General features: G+C 41.5%; 1 protein-coding gene across 1 annotated transcript in view; it reads left to right on the top strand.

The window, feature by feature from the left end:
* The first annotated feature begins 2,577 nt into the window (after nucleotides 1–2,577).
* The window catches only part of LOC124777246 (glutathione S-transferase 1-1-like), a 45,886-nt gene continuing 33,251 nt past the window's right edge, over nucleotides 2,578–15,212 (top strand). Inside the window, exon 1 of the mRNA XM_047252573.1 lies at nucleotides 2,578–2,690. The gene's annotated coding sequence lies outside the window, so the exon portion shown is untranslated. The remainder of the gene's footprint in view (nucleotides 2,691–15,212) is intronic.

The following is a 15,212-nucleotide window of genomic DNA, read 5'->3' as shown; positions in this document are numbered from 1 at the left end:
GTTTCCATTGTTATTCCAGTGTCTGATCTAAAAGAAAGGAAAAACTAAAATTATACAGTCATATACACTGTGATCTTATGTTCCAGGTATCTTACTACAGGAATAGCATTCAGAGTTTTAGCCTTTGGCTTCCGCTGCCTTAACAGCAAATTAATAACAATAAGTGTACAGCAATAAACAGATTATAAACGTAGCTTGGTTAATTTTTTTTAAATAGTACTGTCAAACAGTTAAACAGTAATGTAAAAAATGTGAAGATACGGTGACCACAAAAACTACGCATCATAAGTAAATTATTAAGAAACGTGAGACATACGATGATGAGTGCCAGCAGATTGATAGTTTGATTGTGAAGGGTTTCAATTATACGAGGTCTGTCTAAAAAGTATCCGAAATGTATTTTCTCGCGAAAAATAGAGACGATAGAGCGGTAAGTACACGGTAAAGGAAGGGACCTTCATGCGTGTGCGTGAATTTTGTCCCGCCTTCCAGCACGTCAGTCGCTGCCTGTCGGTCGCTCGGTAAGGTGCTACGCAACATGTTCGTCGGATTGCGTCGGATTACCGATTATCCCAAGATGACTGGACGTGTTGCGAAAAGATACTGCATCAAATTTTGTCAAAAGCTTGATGATTGTCAAAGCGAAACAATTTTTAAGAGTCAGCAGGTGTTTGGAGAAGATGCGATGGGTGTAACACACATTAAGGAGTGGTTCAACCGATTCAAAAAAGGCCGCACATCAGCGGAGAATGACCAGCGTTCTGGCAGGCCCCAAACTGCTCGAGTGCAGCTGTTGTTGAGAGGGTACAAAATTTGGTGATGACAGATCGTCGTTTGACCGTGCGGGAGAATGCCCAAGAGGTTGGAGTGAGTAAAGATTCATCAAATGCAATTTTCCGTCACGGTTTGAACATGCACCGAGTGGCTGCGACATTCGTGCCCAAGCTGTTGTCGCCGGAACAGAAAGACCTCCGTTTTGACGTTGCACAGGACCTTGTGGACACCACCAACACTGATCCTGGGTATCTGAACACCGTGATAACTGGAGATGAGTCATGGGTGTACAGGTACGACCCAGAAACAAAACGACAGTCGTCTCAATGGAAGAATCCCTAGTCTCCAAGGCCGAAGATAGTGTGGTGGGTGCGAAGCAAAATCAGTGAGATGCTGACTGTCTTCTTTTATGTCCATGGAATTGTGCATCACGAATACGCACCAGAAGGACAAACAGTGACAAAGGAGTACTATCAAGATGTTCTCCGGTGACTCCGTGACGCAGTTCGGTGCAAAAGACCGGACATGTGGACGTCGAAAAACTGGCAACTGCATCACGACAACGCCCCTGCACATACATCTCACTTGATCCAAAATTTCTTGGCCAAACTGCCTACTCTCCAAACATGGCCCCTTACGACTTCTGGTTTTTTCCAAAATTGAGGACGCCACTGAAAGGATCCCGTTTTGAGAGTAGAGAAAAGATAATGTGGAATACGACGATGGAGCTGAATAACATTCCAAAAGAGGACTTCCAGAGGTGTCTCCAGCAGTAGAAGGATCGGTGGGCTATGTGTGTGCAAGCACAAGGAGAGTACTTTGAAGCGGATCGGGGTCCCAACCCCGTCAGGTACCCGGAATATTTTTTTCTGGGCAATTTGGACAGGCCTCGTATAAGAAGCACAGAGCCATAGTGTGCCTAGAAGCTTACGAAAACTAAGCACAATGAGGGCGTTCGTGTCTATAACATAAGTCAAACGAAACCAAATATCAATATTAAAGAAATGAAGCACCATTACGACCTTATGTCACATGCTAATCACGCGCATAACGTTAAACACAAAAATGAATTAGCTTGTAAAAAGGGCTGAAGAATGGGTTCAATGATCAGGTTTATTTGATGATAAGCTGATGGTGGCACCGTGGGCAGATGGAGAAGCGGCGCTACATTGAACTCTCCACTATCTTGACGTAGAGGTCGGGCGCTGGATAGGAGTTTTCAGCAACACGAGTAGGTGATCGCGCCACGTCTGGGTCATCCGATTCGACAGCGCGCGCGAGGTCCTTGTGTGTGATTACAAGTTGTCTTCCCGTTTAGGGCCTCTGCCTATAGCTCGTATAAAAAGCAGGTGCAGCACAGTACATCTGCGTTAGTAACTTAAAACCTTATCCAGATAAGGGCGTAACGTAGAAAAAATATGTTTGGCACACTGACCACTATACAAATATTTAAAAAAAATTAATAACAATGAAAAGCACTTAGACATCTTGACTAGATAGCAAAGTTGAGGGATAAAATGAGCAACCAACAGATGTAAATGGGCGTTCTAACAATAGAAAGCATTAAGCAAATAAGGAGATTATAAGACATCTTCCAGATATGTATCAAACTAGTTTACAATGCCTCAGATTCCATCGTTCGTCTGATCTGTGCAGAACGCTACTAGACACCGCTGAACAAAGACGTGCTACTCGTCAGGGCGCTACAGCGCTGGCTCGCGTTCTGACGTCATCGTGCGTTCTGCCCCCTCCACGCCGCGCAACACACACAGGAGTGTTTAGCTTTATCGCACCGCTTAGGACGTTACGTAACCATGACGCTGCAGTCAGACGCAATACAGAGAGCAGCAGCTGACGAGTGTGTTACGAAATCTACGTTGGGCTGCAGGCAGTACGTGCTACTTTCACCTCGTCCGGTATGTAACGCATCAACTGTTATTCTGTTACGCTGCAAAGCTAAAAGTCTGTGAAACGAATGTCTAGCCGGCTGTAGAATGTTGTAGAAGCTGTTACCAGGAAGAGGACATAAAAGAAGTCACTAGCATAGGCCCTAGGCACATTTTTAGATATTACCGATCCACACGCATAATATTTCAGAGCATTTGCCTTTCCAAACAAACTAGAGGCGTGAACAATATACTCGACAGTTGTTTCGCATTTAACGTCAGTTCCCTGGTGTACTGCGAACATTGCACAAGGACTGTGCGCGCGAGCGTTATTGCCTGACTTACGGTATAACGTTAAGATAACGGAATTTAAACAACAAACCTCTGTCCTCATACATAGCTGGCAAGCATGAAGTGGAAGTTCTTTCAGTTTGTGTTAAACACTCCAATATTTCGTGCATCCCACTAAAGCAAATTTAATTAAGATATTGAAATCGCTGAATAAGTTTCTTGACAATAGTTTTGTACCCACCAAAATTAAGTATATTTCCTGCCGAGGTTAGTTTCTTTTGATGAATTATCTTAAATAGATTTTTAATAGGGACAGTGTCATATTTGTTAGTCTGCTTACAAACTGTCGTATATTACTTTTTTCCATCTCAATGTATGGTGAATTTAGTTTGTTATACTGTCACTGATCTTAAGGCTATTTTGGAGAAAGTTACTTTACAATTTTTTTCTTTTAAAAACATTAATCCTCTCTGATTGCCATTCGATAGCAGCAAACGCGTATCTGCATCTTTTTTTTTTCTTTTCTTTTGTGATCTTTCTGATATGATAGAGCGATGAATGAAGTCACAAGGATTCTACAACCACTGAATCATAACACGAAAAAGTTATTTCAATAACTTTATTTTAGTAGAATATGTTGGGCCTGTGAAACTGGGATTTACGCGAAACGGTCTTTTCTCCTGTTACTACAAATCTTTGCCTTTGTTTAAGACAAAATAAAGTACATGCTAACTCTTTCCACCGCTTGCATAATACTCAAAATAAAGAACCTTTCGGTTTCGCTCATAAGCTCCTAACTACTGTCTTTTCTCCAAAGGCAAAGTTCCCTCAGTTTATACTGGGAAGCGTAGTGCTGAAGACATTTGTGCCTCTGTAGCTACAATATGCCGCTTACTCTTGCATACGCAAAGCTTCTTCCAGTTACGTCTCCTAATAGAAAACGTCTGTTCAATGTGAGACTCGCTTTGGACTACAATAGAAAAATAAGAAAATGGCAAATGGATGTAATTCATTAGCTACACTGTTCAAAACAGTTAGTGGACCCCGTGTATCAACATCCTGTATGTCAAATCTATTTTGATACAGGCTGTGCCCGTGGTCTTGTTGCATGGCTTGAGACCTTCGCTTTAAATGTAGACAACAATTAAAATCATTCGCCATCTGCCTGTGTTTTGCATTACAGCATCAGGTGACCAATCAGAAGGAAGTGAGTACCGGTGTCCCAGTATTTTCTAGTGAGGTCGTTTGTGGACATTGTAGTCAATGCGACGTCTTTGTGCAGTGCAAGTTGCAAGTGAGGTCTTTTTTCACAAAAAAAAGGATGGACTTTCCGTCGCGTTGCTGCGGATTCCAGTGCCTCTCCAAGCGTCAGGTTGTGGACAAGCCACAGGGAGACAAGGCAGTACACAAGGCGAGTTCAAAAAATGATCAATGGGACTTAACTGCTAAGGTCATCAGTCCCTAAGCTTACACACTACTTAACCTAAGTCATTTTAAGGACAAACACACACATCCATGCCCAAGGGAGGACTCGAACCTCCGCCGGGACCAGCCGCACAGTCCATGACTGCAGCGCCTTAGACCGCTCGGCACAAGGCGAGTTGAGTTGATCTCCGAGGCATTACAATCCCAGGAGAAGACCGGTGTATGGTTATCTTCCCGTTGCGGCGTCGTATGGGAACCGCCAGAGCACCGTAAGAAGGCCTCAGAAGGACCAGTGCAGCTGCTGTGTGCGATCAGAGTGTAATGAACAGGTTACGAGAGAGGACCTTACGATCCAGACGAGTACCTACTCGACATCTTCCAGCTCGGATTCAGTTCTGCTATTATCATAACAACTCACAACTTCGTGGTTGGCGAAACTTGGTGGTGAGCAGTACCCGCAGATTTCCGTGGTTGTGTGATGTTCCGGGGAGGCTTCAGTATTGGCAGCCATACGGATCTTGTCGTTGTCCATGGTCGCCTTATCGCGCCTTACCGCCTGGCAGTACGTCGAACACTTGCCTTGCCGTTGGACTACATGGTAGCTGCTGCATACAGTGGTGGGTGGCCCTGAATCCCTTCTAAAGCAACGGCCTGTGTGGCGGGCTTTAGTAGGGATGTCTTGCGAGACCTCGACGTTGAAGTAATGCACGCCCGGTGGTGAGTCCTGACCTAAGCCCCATCGTGCATACGTGGAATATGCTTGACAGACGTTTTCGTGGTCGCCCCGTTCAACCACAGACTCTTCAAGAACTCTCATCGGCTCTCATTAAGGAACGGGAAAGGGAACCACAGGGTGCCCCTGCAGCCTGATACGGAGCTTGCGATGTAGGTGTCAGGCAGTGATAAACACTCATGTAGGGCAAACACGTTTCTCAGGCTCTCAGAGTACAATGAAAAACACCCAGGATGACGGGATGAATGTTTCCTCTCTGTTTTCGACACCTGTCGGACATTTCAGTTCTTTTTATGCAATCGATCGAGGATGTACGATGTCTAGCTGTGTACTTAATTTGTGAAAGATTAAGGTATAATTTGGTAACATAACCAGGCCCCAATTGTTGTTCAGTGGAGTATGGCAGACGCCCAAAGACATGTTTCCCTAATACATAATCCGCAAGCAGAGGGTACCCTGTCCCACAGGTAGAAGCATGTTATTTGTACTATCATCGTTCTGCAGTCTGCCGGAATTGCCGGTGGAGTTCCTCAGCAGTGTTTCCAGAAAAGATCTTCTTCCCTTCAGAGCCTCCCATTCGGGTTCACAGTGCATTTTCGTAATAATCGGGCACTGATCGAACATTCCGATAACAAATCTAGCAGCACGCCTCTGAATTGCTTCGCTGTCTTTCTTTAAACCGATCTGATGGGGATGCCAAAGACCCTAGAAGTACTCAAGAATGGGTCGCACAAGTAGGTGCACTGTAGGCTGTTTCTTTTATTGTTGAGCTACACTTTCTTGGAATAGTCTCAATAAACTGAAGTCAACCATTTGCCTTCCCTACGGTAGACCGACTTAATAATGTCAGACTTCCACGGTGATGTACTGCGCTTGGTTTAATGCCCGCGCCGGTGGTTGGTCGCTGCAGCCGGCGACTAACTGCCCGTGCTCAGGGAACTGTAGTGTCACGTACTGAATGGTAACAGCGTGGCAATGCTTCTCATACAATTGAATGACAAGTATAATTAACAAATTACAGTACATAAAATATACGTAACCCTTCTGTATCTTTAATTATAAACACGTCTGTACTAGAGATAGCGCGAATACGACTTTGGAAATTCTCTCTTACTTTGAAATATCACACTTGAACTACTGTGAACAAAGGTTTTAGTTAATTTTCTTTACTGATATCATTTTAAAGGGGAAGCCAAAAACTGTTTCATGATGTCGTCAACGGGGTTCGTCTTCACAAACGACGGGGACCTTGGACCTAGGGGCGTATCCAGTAGTTGGGAAGACACAGTGGTACCTTGCCTGTGGTCATATCTCTGTTTGGGGCCCTGAGGTTGGCTGTTCACTGCAAAAGTGTCACGAAACCTTTCATTAGGACAGTTATAGTACTCACACTTCACAGTATCTGGTGCATCTTTTTTGTATTTTCATTACTACTGTTTTTATTTTATTGTTGGTTGCTTCCTCGACTGATAATTTTACTGACAAGGTAATTTTTTTTTAAGTCGGCTCGTAGGGAGGCGTTCGTTGCTTGTTTTACTGACCTCTTCTACGTCTGGTGCGTCAAAGTTGGCAAGACTTCTTCCCTGTAGTTTTATAAAGGGTGTCCCATAAAGAATGTACGTTTGAAATTCCCGCCATTTTTGGTCTAGTAAGTTGGTAGCCTTGAACGTTGCACAGGTTTCATCAATTTTCTTTGTGGTTAATAAAGAAGAACTACACGACGGAACAAAGCGTTGCCATAGTGAAAAAGTATTACAACAGTGCAGAATGTTCTGCATAGACCCTTTGTAAACTCTGTGAAATACTTGATCAATGTAATGTACCCAACAATTCAACTGTGAAGAGATTGTTTTCTATATTTGAGAACACCACTTCGATTGTGAACATTAGCCACGTGTTAATCGGTCTGCGGAAAAAAATCGCCATTGAGTGTGACAATGTTGCCCAAAATCTGGTGAAATCTATTTGTGGACTTTCTCAACAACTGGATATTCTAAGAAGAAGCATGCACTGGTTTCTGAAAGAAAATATACGCCTTTGGAGCTATAAAGACCAACTGAGACGAACAATGAAGGCAAACAACCCACGAAAAGCGCAAAACGTTATACACCAAATCTTTATACACTCAGTGCTTGCAAAACAAAGAGCGAACAACAATTTCATCAAGAAAATGATGTTGACTGATGAGGCGTACTTTCAGTTGAATGGTTTTCTGGGCAAGGATAATTGTGGGATTTGGGACAGAGAAAGCTCTCTTATAATTAAGTAGAAGCCATTACATCGGCAACGTGTGACTGGTGTATAATTTGAGTTGAGGGCGTAACTGGACAGAACATCTTCGAATATGGCGCCGAAAACGCATTAACTGTATACACTACAGCGAACACTACAGAAATAAGACAGTTTTTGCGATCTGAACTAGATCATGTGAGTGCTTGAAGAGGTTTGGTTTCAACAATATGGTGTAACATCATAAAAAATGGATTGCAGAAATGGGCTTATTACGAGAGAGGTGCCCTGGCCGGGCGATTTCCAGTAACGGGGACGTGAATTGGCTGCCCAGGTCTTATGATGTGGCACCATGTGAATTCTTTCTGTGGGGTATTTGAATTCTTTTGTATACGGCAAAGAAGTACGATCACTTCTAGAGCTCATGTCCGAGGTTCAGCTATGTAATTTCAGAACCAGAGGTGCACGTATGCCGAAAAGTTAGTGAAAATTTTGTCGAAAGAACGAGAGTGTGACTGCATAGTCGTGGAGGGCATTAGAGTAATTTATTACGTATATGATCGTAGATAGGATACACCGCAGTTATACAAATTACTTAAGTTCATAAATAAATTTGTATGTTATTGGGCATTCAGAAGATGATTTCTTAATGGGACACTCGTTATATCAGTCTGCGTATTTATTGTTGTTTGTTGCTCTCTCTGTCTACGGCGTATGGAGCCACCTGGCTGGGTTGTTCGTTTATTCGGATTTCTCAGTGTAAAGAAAGACTTTTATAGTTTGTGTTGTTCACTTTCCTAATTCAGCTTTGTCAGCAGCATTACGGTTCTTTCCGGTAGGGATGATAACGGTGGTATGTCCTGTTCATGAGGTAGGTCCGTCACTGCCCACACTCAACACTAATCGGTCCTCTCAGTTTTCAGACAACCTTTTCGTAGCTGCGTGTGATGCATTTCTATTGATGTCAATTAGCGGATATTTTTTTTATTTTTCTGTTCCTCTTCATAGTCATCATTCTCCATAGAGTATACTGTACTATGTAGTCTATTATCAATCAGTGCCAAGCCTATTTTTTCCTCCTCTTTGTTTCCAGTAATCGTCTTCCCTAATTAACCCTGTGGAACATAAGCTCACGCCCTATTATATCCATAATTTCACACCTTCCATTCTTGTCTGGAGCCTCATCTCAAAATCCTCTGCGTGGCATGGTCCATGTTGGGGTACAGTTACAGGTCAACACATCACACAAACCGCTTCCCTAGTCTTCTACTTAACTGTTTATTTCATAAACCACACAGAATAGTCCTCCTTCTTTAAAACATTTATTTTGCAATCGCTGTCGTTTCTTGATAGAGTTCTGGTTATTTTACATCCTAGGTAGGTGAAGTTAACAACTTGTTCCACTAACTCATCAAAAATTTTAGCTTTTTCATCTTCCTCGCTTACCTTCTAAAAATAAATTTATCTTTAGTACACATTTCTCACATATTGTTACTTGCCTTATCATTTTCACTTAGTAATACCACGTAATCAGCATGTTTTATGCGTTATAATAGCCTTCCTCCTATTATCAGACGACTATTGTTTGGAAATATGTATCAGACAAGGTGGGTGAAAGACAATAGCCTTGCCTACTGTACTAATGACTATAATTATATATTTAGTTATTTTGTTCTTCCGTCTTTCAACACCCGAGGTGTGAAAAGTCATTTTACAAGATAAAGATTAAAATTTATTTTCTGACTAAAGGAAGCGCTTCCTTTAGACGTGTAATCATTTTCATAAGCTTGAGATTGTAGCAACTGTGCATGCAGTGAAATCCATCTGCAAAATAGGATTCGAAGCGGTATTCGAAGTGGTCAATGCAAGAATTAAAATAATGAGGATAGATGTGATATAATCTGAACAGTGCGGAGTTCATTAACAGACGACATTACAGACTTGCAGTTAACGAATCTCTAGCAGGAATCATTTCCTGCACCCAAATCAGTTTCTTCTCAGCAGTTGTCGCTGTGATGTTAAAGTTTAATTCGTCAGCACTTGTGTATGGAAGAGTCTTGGTTTTATATCCGAAATTAGCAAGATTATAATCTCTCACGCCGATTATAAATGTCGAAGTGGTATGGTATTACAGTAGGATTTACACTTTAAGAAAAAAAAGAAATCATTACGAAGGAATTTTCGAAATTGCACGGAAATCGGTATATCTGATGTAAATGTACAGACAAACAAATGTTTACAATTTCAGAAAAATTGGATGATCTGTTTAAGAGAAAGAGCCTCACAAATTGAGCAAGTAAATAATGCGTCGGTCCACCTCTGTTCCTTATACAAGCGGTTATTCGGCTTGGCACTGGTTGATAAAGTTGTCGAATATCGTAATGAGGGATGTCGTGCCAAACTCTGTCCGAAAGGCGCGTTGGATCGTCAAAATCCCGAGCTGGTCGAAGGGCCCTGTCCCTAATCTTCCAAACGTTTTCAATTGCGAAGTGATCTGACGACCTTGCTAGCCAAGGTAGGGTATTGCAAACACGAAGATAAGCGGCAGAAACTCTCGTCATGTGTAGGGGAGCATTATCGTGTTAGAATGCAAGACGAACAGGGCCTGCAATGAAGGGAAACGCAACAGAGCGGAGGATATCGCCGACGTACCGCTGTGCTGTAGGGGTACCACAGACGGCAACCCAAGGGGTCTGCTATGAAATATAATGGCAACCAAGACCGTCACTCCTGTTCGTCGGGCCGTATGGCGGGCAACAATCAGGTTCGAATCTCGCTGCTGTCCAGGACGTCTCCAGATTCTGGGCCGAAGACGTGTCTGGGAACGCCCCCTGACAGCCTTGGGATACCAGCCTGACTGTTGCCTGCCATACGACCCAATAACCAGGAGTGATGCTTCGGGATGCTACTTTATTTCGTAGCAGGGCCCCTTTGGTTGTCGTCCCTGGCACCGTTGCAGCACAGTGGTATGTCGACGATATTCTATGCCCCGTTTTGTTTCCTTTCATGACAAGCCCTCCCGGGCTTACATTTCAGCAAGACAATGCCCACCCACATGATGAGAGCTCCTACTGTTTATCTCTGTGCTGCCAAACGCTACCCTGTCCAACAAAGTCACCATAGGTGCAACCATAATGGAAAGTCATGTGTTGGGAGGTGAGACAAATGTGTGGCTCCTGAATAGGGGTAGCAGCAAAATTAAAGAAATGGCAGCCCTCAGTCACGAAAAAGAAGTCTTTTGACCTAGGTTTGGACACTGCTAAGAGCACCTTCATCAGAAGTAAAACTCTCAAACTGGCCAATAACATAATTACAGAATTACAGGGAAATTTTTTTAAAGTACTAACTAGTAGTAAAAAAAAGAAACATTACTTATATGTCATGTATAAAATTAAATATCAAGCAATAAAGCTTTAGTCCAAAATTTATAAAACAGTACAGAGAAGCCGAGCCACTATGTGCTGCTTACCCGTGTTGAGCTACTGTAGCATCAGACTGAGGTGCACGCGTTAACAATTGCAGGCAGGTGAACATTACACCAAGAGTGCCATCTAGTAGCCGCAAATACAAACAGGTTACTTAACATTCAAAATACAGACAGTTGAATGTTATGATGAGTATTATTTTGTACATGAAATAAAAGGCAATTATTTTATCTGACAGCAGCAGACATGGTAACAACTTGTCTACATAAGAGCTTATAAATACAGTTTAAAGGGTTATTGATGAAAAGAGAAAATTTAAAACTGCAGCAAACAAAGTGGGAGAAAGGAATTACAAACGTTTGAAAAATGAAACTAACAGGAAGTGCAAAATTGCTAAACAGCTATGGCTAGAGGGAGAATGTAAGAATTTAGAAGCATATTTCACTCAGGCTCAGTCTTAGGCTTATTATTCTATGAAAAAATAAAGACTGCTTATAACCACAGGCAACCCACGCAACTACGTGTGGCAATGCAGCTCTGTGCTGCAATATATAATCGAGCTGTGATTCACAGAGATGCACAGGGGTGCAACACAGATAACATTCCAGAGTGCCCTCAGACTACAGCACCAAGAATCGCTTCTCGCTTTTGGCAAGATCAGTGTGTAGTGTGTTTGTTTTGGGGAAGGGGTGGGGGACCAGCGTTCTTCATTTATGATAATATGCAGTCAAATCACCAACAAGTTTTATACCTTTACAAACGCCAGATCCCTTACACACACTTCATCTTGATCCACCTTACGATGTCCACGAGTCCATAGTATGAAAGGAATCTTACAATACATGTGGTATTTTGAATTTTTTTCTTAAAAAGGATGAGAAATTTAGTTATGGTACTGGATAGCTACCATGGCTATTGTTTGTTGTGGAGGTGTTGAAAGTGTAGGTGGCCTTGAAAGTTTTAACAATCGTGACATCAGTACTTACATTAGTTTTAATGTTGGTGAAGTTTTTAATAAGGACATAGATAAATCTCATTTTTATTGTGTGATGCCTTTTGTATCGACGAATGTGGATGTTGTAGGGTGGGCCAAGGTGATTGATAACACTGAAATCAATACTAGGACCAATAAGAAAAATAAGGTGAAGGTAAAAGGCACTACGTCCCTTGCTGTCCTTGATGGTCCCTCTGTTTTTCTAGGTGGTTTATTGAAATTTTCCTTTATAAAGGATGATAAATTTAGTCATGTTACTGGATGGCTTTCCTTATAACAATGAGCCTGAGCCTGAACCTATAAATTATATCTACTAACATAATTTTCTTTCAACTCATTCACCTCAGTTCTTACTTTCTTGCAAATCAGTCATCTAAATGTAAACATAATAAAAAAGTAAATATGTAGGGAAATGACAATTTTTCCTCTGTAGTTTTCACCGTATACGACTCCCTCTAGCAGCATGGACGTTGTTCCCCCATAGCTTACCAATGCCTTTTTCTTATCAGCATTTTCCAAATATTCCTTTCCTTAACGATTCACCACAGGATATCCTCATTTCTTATCATTCTAATTAAGTTTCAGCATCCTTTTGCAACACCACCTCTCATACGCGTCGATTCCTTTCTCTTCCGACTTTCCCGCAATCTGCGATTCACTTCTGTAGAGCGCTGTGCTCCAGACGCAGGTTCTCAGAAGTTTTTTCCTCAAATTATGTGTTGTATTTGATACTATATTGGTTTCCAAAGCTTAAGGACGATTGTAACTTTCGCATTGTGTGTCACTGCCAAGTACAATTACTACATGGAATTTGACCTTACATAGAAAGAACTGCTATGTTGTTGTACAAAAGGTAAGTGAAAGAAACACACAGTGAGACGCACAAAAATGATACTTTTAGTCAAAGTCAGGCTCTCGATGCAATTTAAGACGGGCGAACGGGAAGGTCAGTTCATCCGCTGAATATCGCCTTTTTCCAAACCTTCCTTCACCTGCACTGTTCGATGTGGTCGCACATTATCCTTAATAAAATTGGCCTGATGCGAGTAGGACTAGCGACTGAGGATTTCGTAGAAACTTATATATATATAATCCATCCTGGGAATCGAGAAACTCAACGATTTTTGCCTATTATCGACATCGAAGATACTGGTCCCGCAAATTCCAATTGGTTACCAACATCTGTACAGTTGTTCCTCACCCAGACTAGCCCGGGCATACTAAAAGAAGCTACCAGGGGACTTCAGTTTATATATGTAGACAGAGAGTTTATGTAGTAAAACAGTTTTTATTTACTTACTAAAACATACTAAAAATTACATTTTATGCTTACTTGCAGTTATATTCGTCTATTACGCTTTTTAAGGGTGATGAATACGACGTATGGTCTAGTGGCAAAATATATTTGATATGAAATATGGTTGCAGTTTCACGAATTTCAATGTTTTTACTTTACTTGCAGTGCGAAACCTTGCCTTTCGTCGAATTTCATGATTCTACGTCGTCGGAAAGTACCCTATAGGTTTCGATGAGTGAGTTAGCGAGTATTAAAATATGTGACATAAATACCCATGTCTTTTGATTGCATTTATGTAGAAGCTTACAATTTTTACGTCGCCAAAAGAACATAGACCATAGTATGTGACAAAAATTTCAAATAGTTACGTCAAACTGTTCCAGAGAATACGAATCGTATCAGATTGTCAAACAGATGCATAAAAAAGAGACAAAAATATTCTCGTGTGATATAGTTGCAAATTAGCGGTTTTCAGATTTTACCCTTTACTTGTACTGCGAGATGTTTCTTCTCGCCAAAATTCATGATTCTAAGAAACAGGAAGCACCCTATAGGTTTTGATGAGTGAGTTTTCGAGTATCAAAATATGTAACATAAATGACCATATGTTTTGATTGAAGTGGCTTAGAAGCTTTAAATTTTTGCACCCGTAAGGGAAAATAGACTTCAGTACGTGACATAAATTTGAAGTTGATAGGTCTACCCATTCCTGAGAAAAAGGGTTCTTAGCAGTCACACAGACATACAGACAACAAAGAAATCCTATAAGGGTATGCAGACTGAGACACGGAACGCTGGAAATGAAGTCAGAGCCGAATGCAGCCCTGAAGAGACGCACATTGGAAAGGAATACAGTGTCATACTGACTTTGACTGGTGAGTCAAAGATTTGGAGGTCAATATGCCGATGCAACATTACATCTCCCGTCACCATAACGCCTGGACCACCAAAACGACCATGTTCGGAAATACTCCCGTGTGCATTAGATGTTCACGCCTCTTCCCATATGATGGTACGAGTTGCACCTAGAATATTGTCGAACATGCTAAAGTTATCGAGAAGGTTGCATATACAAGGTTACTGGAGCCTTTAAATTCACATAATTTGCTGTCAAATGTTCAGTTTGGTTTTAGAAATGGTTTAACAACTGAAAATGCTATATTCTCTTTTCTCTGTGAGGTTTTGGACGGATTAAATAAAAGGTTGCGAACGCTATGTGTTTTCTTTGATTTAACGAAGGCTTTTGACTGTGTTGACCAAAAAATATTACTGCAGAAGTTGGACCATTATGGAGTAAGGGGAGTAGCTTACAATTGGTTCGCCTCTTACTTTAAGAACAGAAAGCAGAAGGTAATTCTCCGCAATATTGAGAGTGGTAGTGATGTTCAGTCCCAATGGGGCACTGTTAAGTGGGGCGTTCCCCAAGGGTCGGTGCTGGGGCCAATGCTGTTTCTTATTTATATAAATGATATGCCTTCTAGTATTACAGGTGATTCAAAAATATTTCTGTTTGCTGATGACACCAGCTTGGTAGTGAAGGATCTTGTGTGTAATATTGAAACAGTATCAAATAATGTAGTTCATGAAATAAGTTCGTGGCTTGTGGAAAATAATTTGATGCTAAATCACAGTAAGACTCAGTTTTTACAGTTTCTAACTCACAATTTTGATCAGACAGAATGGGCATATTATAAGCGAGACGGAACAGTTCAAGTTCCTAGGCGTTCGGATAGATAGTAAGCTGTTGTGGAAAGCCCATGTCCAGGATCTTGTTCAGAAACTAAATGCTGCTTTATTTACCATTAGAACAGTATCTGAAATAAGTGACACTTCAACACGAAATGTAGTCTACTTCGGATATTTTCATACGCTTATGTCGTATGGTATTATTTTTTGAGGTAATTCTTCTGATTCAAAAAGGGTATTTTTGGCTCAAAAACGGGCTGTTCGAGCTATATGTGGTGTACGTTCGAGAACCTCTTGTCGACCCTTGTTCAATAGTCTTGGAATTCTGACATTGCCCTCACAGTGTATATTTTCTTTAATGTCATTTGTTGTTAGCAATAATAGCCTATTCCCAAGAGTTAGCAGCTTTCACTCAGTTAATACTAGGCAGAAATCAAATCTGCATGTGGAATGCACTTCCTTGACTCTTGTG

This window comes from Schistocerca piceifrons, chromosome 2 (assembly GCF_021461385.2).
Source record: "Schistocerca piceifrons isolate TAMUIC-IGC-003096 chromosome 2, iqSchPice1.1, whole genome shotgun sequence".
NCBI lineage: Eukaryota > Metazoa > Arthropoda > Insecta > Orthoptera > Acrididae > Schistocerca > Schistocerca piceifrons.
Note: the sequence above shows the minus strand (reverse complement) of the source record. Positions and strands in the feature narration are given on the sequence as shown.